This window comes from Physeter macrocephalus, chromosome 14 (genome assembly GCF_002837175.3).
Source record: "Physeter macrocephalus isolate SW-GA chromosome 14, ASM283717v5, whole genome shotgun sequence".
Taxonomy (NCBI): Eukaryota; Metazoa; Chordata; class Mammalia; order Artiodactyla; family Physeteridae; genus Physeter; species Physeter macrocephalus.
In genome coordinates this window covers 96,152,367-96,158,608 of record NC_041227.1, presented here as the reverse complement: position 1 = coordinate 96,158,608, position 6,242 = coordinate 96,152,367, and the positions used below count along the sequence as shown (strand labels likewise).

General features: G+C 39.7%; 1 protein-coding gene across 1 annotated transcript in view; it reads left to right on the top strand.

Annotated features, from left to right (window-relative positions):
- The window catches only part of CRLF3 (cytokine receptor like factor 3), a 34,340-nt gene that overhangs the window by 378 nt on the left and 27,720 nt on the right, over window positions 1–6,242 (top strand). The gene's annotated exons all lie outside the window — the stretch shown is intronic.

Below are 6,242 nucleotides of genomic sequence, written 5' to 3'. Positions count from 1 at the left end.
CAAATTTGGGGGATCGAGGGAGAGTGTGAGGGGCGTTCCCGAAGCTGTGTGGGGGCGGTGTCGGGGATGCGATGGGGTCCGAGGTTGTGGGGAGTGAGGGACCAGAGCAAAAATCGAGGGCGTCACAGAGGGTAGTGAAGATTGAGAGAGTTGGGGGAGGTGGAGATTCTTTGGAAAATCTACCTTGTGGATGGAGAGCGATTTTAGAGAGCGTGAGGAAAATGTGTAGCAGTGACTTGGGGAGAGCTCAAAGTGGAGGCGGAATGCACCGTGGAAGGGATGAACTAAGGAGAGAGAGGAGTGGAGAAGTAGTAACGTCAACACTAAATGAATGGAATTGGTGTCAAAGTAGTACTTAGTATCTCATATGATCTTGAACGCGTTAAAAAATCATGTAGCAGGATTCCATTCTAGAGAGTTTGGATTTTAAGGTGAAGCTATGTTGGAAGGGCAAAAGAAGGAAAATGAAGCCCCTGGGGGATGGGATACAAAATGTAGGGAAATGGAAAAACAGATTTAAAGAGAGAAGTGTTGAAAGGAGAAGCTAAATATACTTTCAAGTGACGGCAGTTATCTGCTCCATGGGGACCTGGTTATCAAAGATAAAGGAACGCCGCATGGTTTCTCTACACCCTGGAACATGTACAGAAAAAGATATAACCCACTGCCAATGTGCAGGAGGACAGATAATCCTCAAGCTACTATTAATTCAGGTGCTTAATAAGTGCTTTTGAGTCAGTGGGATTCCGTGTGAGTGGAATCATTTGAGTGAGTGGGATTTTTCAACATCACATTTGTTATTAATATATATTGTCATCCTAGTAACTCCCATGCTGCATAGAATCTGAAAATTATAACTGGTAGAATAGTGCTGTGATAACAGTGCCTTTGGATATTCTCATCATTAAGGATACTCAACATGCTTTAGGTTTTATACATTTAAAAATTCTTGTGGATTTTAAATGTAGGCCAGGCATCTTTTGTAGTTTAGTAGCAAATCTGGGAGCAAGGTCTAGATATGGTGATCCTGATTTGACGAATGCTTTTTAAGGCCTTCCAATATATTTATTTTGATTTCCACTTGAAAACATCTGCATTATTCCTTCTGCTGTTTTGAAATAGAGGTTCTAAATCTAGGGCATATTTAAAAAGAGATTAAAGTATCTCTTAATATGATTAATGTTGCAGCCAATTAAGATGTCTTATATATGAATGAGACTATTGTTTAACTGCATCAAGGATTAAGAAACAGAGGTGATACTAAATGAATGAGCTTAGCACCTGGGAGAAGTACTTATTACTTTCTCATGTGATATTGAACACATTAAAACAATTGAGTATGATCTCATCCTGAATGGTTTAGTATTGTTTCCAAACCTACATTCTTTTAAATTCTATGTCCAAAAATTTAAAGACAGAACATACTTTCCTATAACTTAGTGGAGTTTGGTATGGGGTTTTGTTTTGTTTTTGAGGACCATTGTCTTGTGCTTGAAACAGAAGACACTAAGAGAATATCCATTAGCTTAGGTTTTTAATGACATTGCCTTCGGACTAGACTGAGTAATGTCATACTGTTGTGAACTGAAATGTGTTTTGTGCCGGTGCCAGTTACAACAGCTTCTAGTTCTAAAAACTTTAATTCTTCTCCAAAGCTAATTCTAGTGGGTTGTACACGTTTGGGTTTGTAGAATAAGTCCTCTGTCAACTTGCATTTTAAGGAAAGTCAGTGTTACAAAAATGTTATCAAAATAAGCAGCTGCTTTTGTTTAGGGGCTAGGATATTTTTAGGGTTCCAGTCATTTTCAGAATAACTACATAAAATCTATGGCTTTTCAGTCAAAGATTTTGTATCATGGAAGGATGAGAGAGCAGAGAGGAAAGATGCTCCCTTTGTGTATATTTTTTCCTTGCCGATTTTGTTTCCTTTTGGCATAGGATTTTTAAAAAATTGATATGTAATTTACATACCATAAAATTCATATCTTAAAATGTACAATTCAGCAGTTTTTAGTGTATTTGCAAAGTTGTGCAGCCATCACCACTAATTCCAGAACATTTTCATCACCCCCAAAAGAAATCCCATACCTGTTAGCTGTCACTCTTCCAGCCCCTGATAACCACTAAACTACTTTCTGTCTCTATTTGGATTTGCCTATTTTGGACACGTTATATAAATGGAACCATAGTGTCTGTGGCCCCTTGTGGCTGGCTCCTTTGACTTAGGCATAATGTTTTCAAGGTTCATCCATGAGGTAGCATGTAGCTGTACTTTAGTCCTTTTTGTGGCTGCATAATATTTGTTGTGTGGATATACCACATTTTATTTATCCATGCATCAACTGATAGATATTTGGGTTATTTTCACTTTTTGGCTCTTATGAATAATCTTGGTGTGAACGTTCATGTACAAATTTTCGTGTAGACATGTGTTCACTTCTTTTGGTACATACTTAGGAATTGCTGGGTCGTGTGGTAACTCTTTGTTTAACCTTTTCAAGAACTCTTGGCATACTTTTTGTTTGTTTGTTTGTTTGCGGCGGGCCTCTCAACTGTTGTGGCCTCTCCCGTTGCGGAGCACAGGCTCCGGACGCGCAGGCTCAGCGGCCGTGGCTCACGGGCCCAGCCGCTCTGCGGCATGTGGGATCCTCCCGGACCGGGGCACGAACCCGTGTTCCCTGCATCAGCAGGTGGACTCTCAACCACTGCGCCACCAGGGAAGCCCTCTTGGCATACTTTTTATCTTTGCTTTTGTTTCTTACCCTTTAAAAAAATCTCTAATGAAATTTGCCTCTTGTTAGGAAATCATGGCTGTGAAAATTTAGAAGGAACAAGAGTAACAGTCTTTTACTGTCAATCTTTTAGTGTGAAAAACAACTGCCAGCATGTAGCAGTTTCTCTTCTTGTGGTTAAGTTTAAGTCCTACCCTCTGTCTTCAGAGAAAAGGAAGTTCTGTGTGGAATGAAGGGTAGTCTGTAACTCTTAGTGTTTGAATAAGTTAAAAACTAGAGAGATGTTCGTTGTCTTCAGGAAATCAGATAATATTTACAGTCAGCCTGGCGTAACTGATGTTGAAATCATTAAGAATAGTTCTATATAGCTCCCTGGAATCCTTGGTATTAAGATGTAAATACCAAAGAAATTAACTTCAACCCTTAAATACTCATTTGTTCATTTACTCAGTAAATATGCACTGGGTGTATTCTGTGGGTCAGCGATACTTCTAGGTCCTAGAAATACTGTGGGTAGGGAAACAGAGCATTGCTCTCACAGATTTACTCTTTCCTTTGGTGGCTAGTCATTAGACTCTCCTGCCTAAAAACAAAACAAATAGGAAAAATCTAAATTCTTGTGTATTCATTTTTAGATTTCAGTTCCATTGTGTCGTTCATCCCTTGTTGATTTCTACAGGTTGACTTTCCTGCTTGTTGTAAGTAGAGGTAGCTGATCAGGCTGTCACATAGTGATGTCAGCTGGCCAGTCAGATATGCCTCAAAGACTGACACTAGTTTGACGACATTGCCACTGTCCAGGACCTAGTCTTTAAGCTTTGCAGGTCCAGAACTCCATGTTTGTACATTATCAAAGGGGGATTAGTTTGAGGTACTGGAGGTGCCAGCAGTGAGAGATACCAATATTCTAGTCTGTGTACAGTTATAATTTACTCTAAGATGAACTGTTGGCCTTCATGTGCCTTTAATTAGTGTGATTCAGTGTCTGTAGGGGCGTTGACAAGAGCAAGTCTCTGCTCTTTCAGAGTAAAGGGCCAGATCCTGGTGCCTAATTAAGACACTGGTGAGGACCCTGCCCAGCTCTGGGCAGTGGTGTCCCTTTGATCGTTGCTGCTGCAAGTGTGGTCCACGACCACAGCAGGGTCATCCTGACCTGAGAGCTTGTGAAGAATGCAGGAATCAGGCCCCCGCTAGACCTGGTGAATCATCATCAGGTGTGATGTATATGCACATTAAAAATAGAGGCACAGTGCCTTAGAGGATACCATTAACTCTTCATCAGCTCTCTACCGATTTCTGTAGTTTATCCTGAACCATAGGTGTGTTGTTGTAAACTGCTGTGGTTTATCCTCAAGATTAAAACGCTGTTTGAAATAGCATGGTTTTAGATAATTATTCAGTGAGAGACAAGTGAGTAATTGACGATCTCAAGCCAACGCTTGTCCTAGCGTGTCTTAACATCTGTATCGTGACCATTTGTCTCTCATAGTATTTTTTTTAAATTTATTTATTTTATTTATTTTTACTTTTGGCTGCGTTGGGTCTTCGTTGCTGCACCTGGGCTTTCTCTAGTTGCAGCGAGCGGGGGCTACTCTTCATTGCGGTGCGCAGGCTTCTTATTGCGGTGGCTCTCTTATTGCGGAGCACGGGCTCTAGGCATCAGTAGTTGTGGCTCGCAGGCTCAATAGTTGTGGCGCACGGGCTTAGTTACTCCACAGCATGTGGGGTCTTCTCAGACCAGGGTTCGAACCCATGTCCCCTGCCTTGGCAGGTGGATTCTCAACCACTGCGCCACCAGGGAAGCCCTCTCATAGTATTTTGTTTTCAATTTTTTAATAGTTGATTTCAGATAATTTTTTGAAGATCTTATTAGGAACTTTGATATTCCTAATGTACAATACCAGGTTCTCCATAGATCATTATTCTCACAGGATTTGAAAACACGTAGCATACTAGTTAAAAGACTGGAACAGTCTTTTCCCCCCCTCAGTGGGGGGGAAAAAGTTATTTCAGAAAACCAGGGCAGGAAGTCTTAGTAGCTCAGCAAAGAAAAGAAAGCTGTTATTGCTTCTTTTATCTCCCACTTCCCCTTCTGTTACCCGTTTTCAAAACAGTCCAAAAAATCTGTTTGAAAATAATCTGTTACTGCAGTAGTACTTAAAATGCCCCTATTATAGTGTCCTAAGAAAAGGTTAAATCTGGAGCTGGGGAAAACCAAGAACAGATGAAATAATCTGAAAATCACCCATAATTCTACTCCTTACAGACAACCACTGTTAACATTTTGGTGTATCCTTCTAGACATATTATTTTGCCAAATTGAAAGACTACTGTATATGCAACTTTATATTTGTTGTTTTCTTTTGGTTAGCATTATATCATAAGCATTATGAAAAATTTCCCATGTACAGTCTAATTTTTAATGCAGAGGTGAATAGTCTATTACATAGGTACGTATGGAGCATTTGTTGGTGGTAGGCTGAAAATGTATTGACTCAAATATGTCAAAATACTGGAAGCAAAGCTCTAGAAGCAACACTAAATAATCAAGTACCAAGGGGAAAAAAAAGCTGCACATATATTTGTGTGCAAAAATCACATATTTACATTGGCTTTTCAGTCATCCTTTTTTAAGTCTTTTCACAAATTGTCTTTAAACACGACACTCTGAAAGCTGCTGTTGAGTCCAAACCTCACTTGAAATATAGGATATAAATGAGAATTTAAACAAGCATTCAGATCTATAATGGTAACCTCAAAAAGTGTGTGGGTGTCACAGAGGAGCCCAGTTTCTCTCTGTGTAGAGTTTTGTTTCTTCAATATAGAGTGTAATGTAAATTTAAATTTGATAGAGAAGAACTGTTCTTATTACTAGAAACCTGGTAAATAATATGGCTAATTTGTGATCTAAAGCCAAACAAATGTAGGACAGACTTTTTTTAAATTTTTATTTTTAATTTTTTTTGGCCGCACTGCATGACTTGTGGGATCTTAGTTCCCCAACCAGGGATCGAACCCGGGCCCCTGGGCCCTGGCAGTGAAAGCACCGAGTCCTAACCACTGGACCACCAGGGAATTCCTGGGACAGGCTTTTATTTTGAGGGGTATCCATGAATCATTTATATTTGCAGTTATTTTACTTTTTTTGCATTTGCCCCTATTAGGTGTGAGACCTTGAGAAACTTAACTTTCCTGACGCCTCACTTCCCTATCTGTACAATGTGGTTAAGGATAGTACCTACTTTACTTGGCCAGTGTGGGAATTAAAATGAGAAATGTATTTAAAATGTTTAGCACGATGCCTGGGACATATGAACTGCTTAATAAATATTAGCCATAGAAATAATACCACCAAATATTATTATTATTCAAGGTGACCTCCCCTACTTCTCCAACTGGTAACTTATTCTTTAAATGTCTCCTACTCTCTTTCCCAGCAGAATGACTTTTTTTTTTTTTTTTTTTTTTTTTTTTTGCGGTACGCGGGTCTCTCACTGGCCCGGCCCCTCC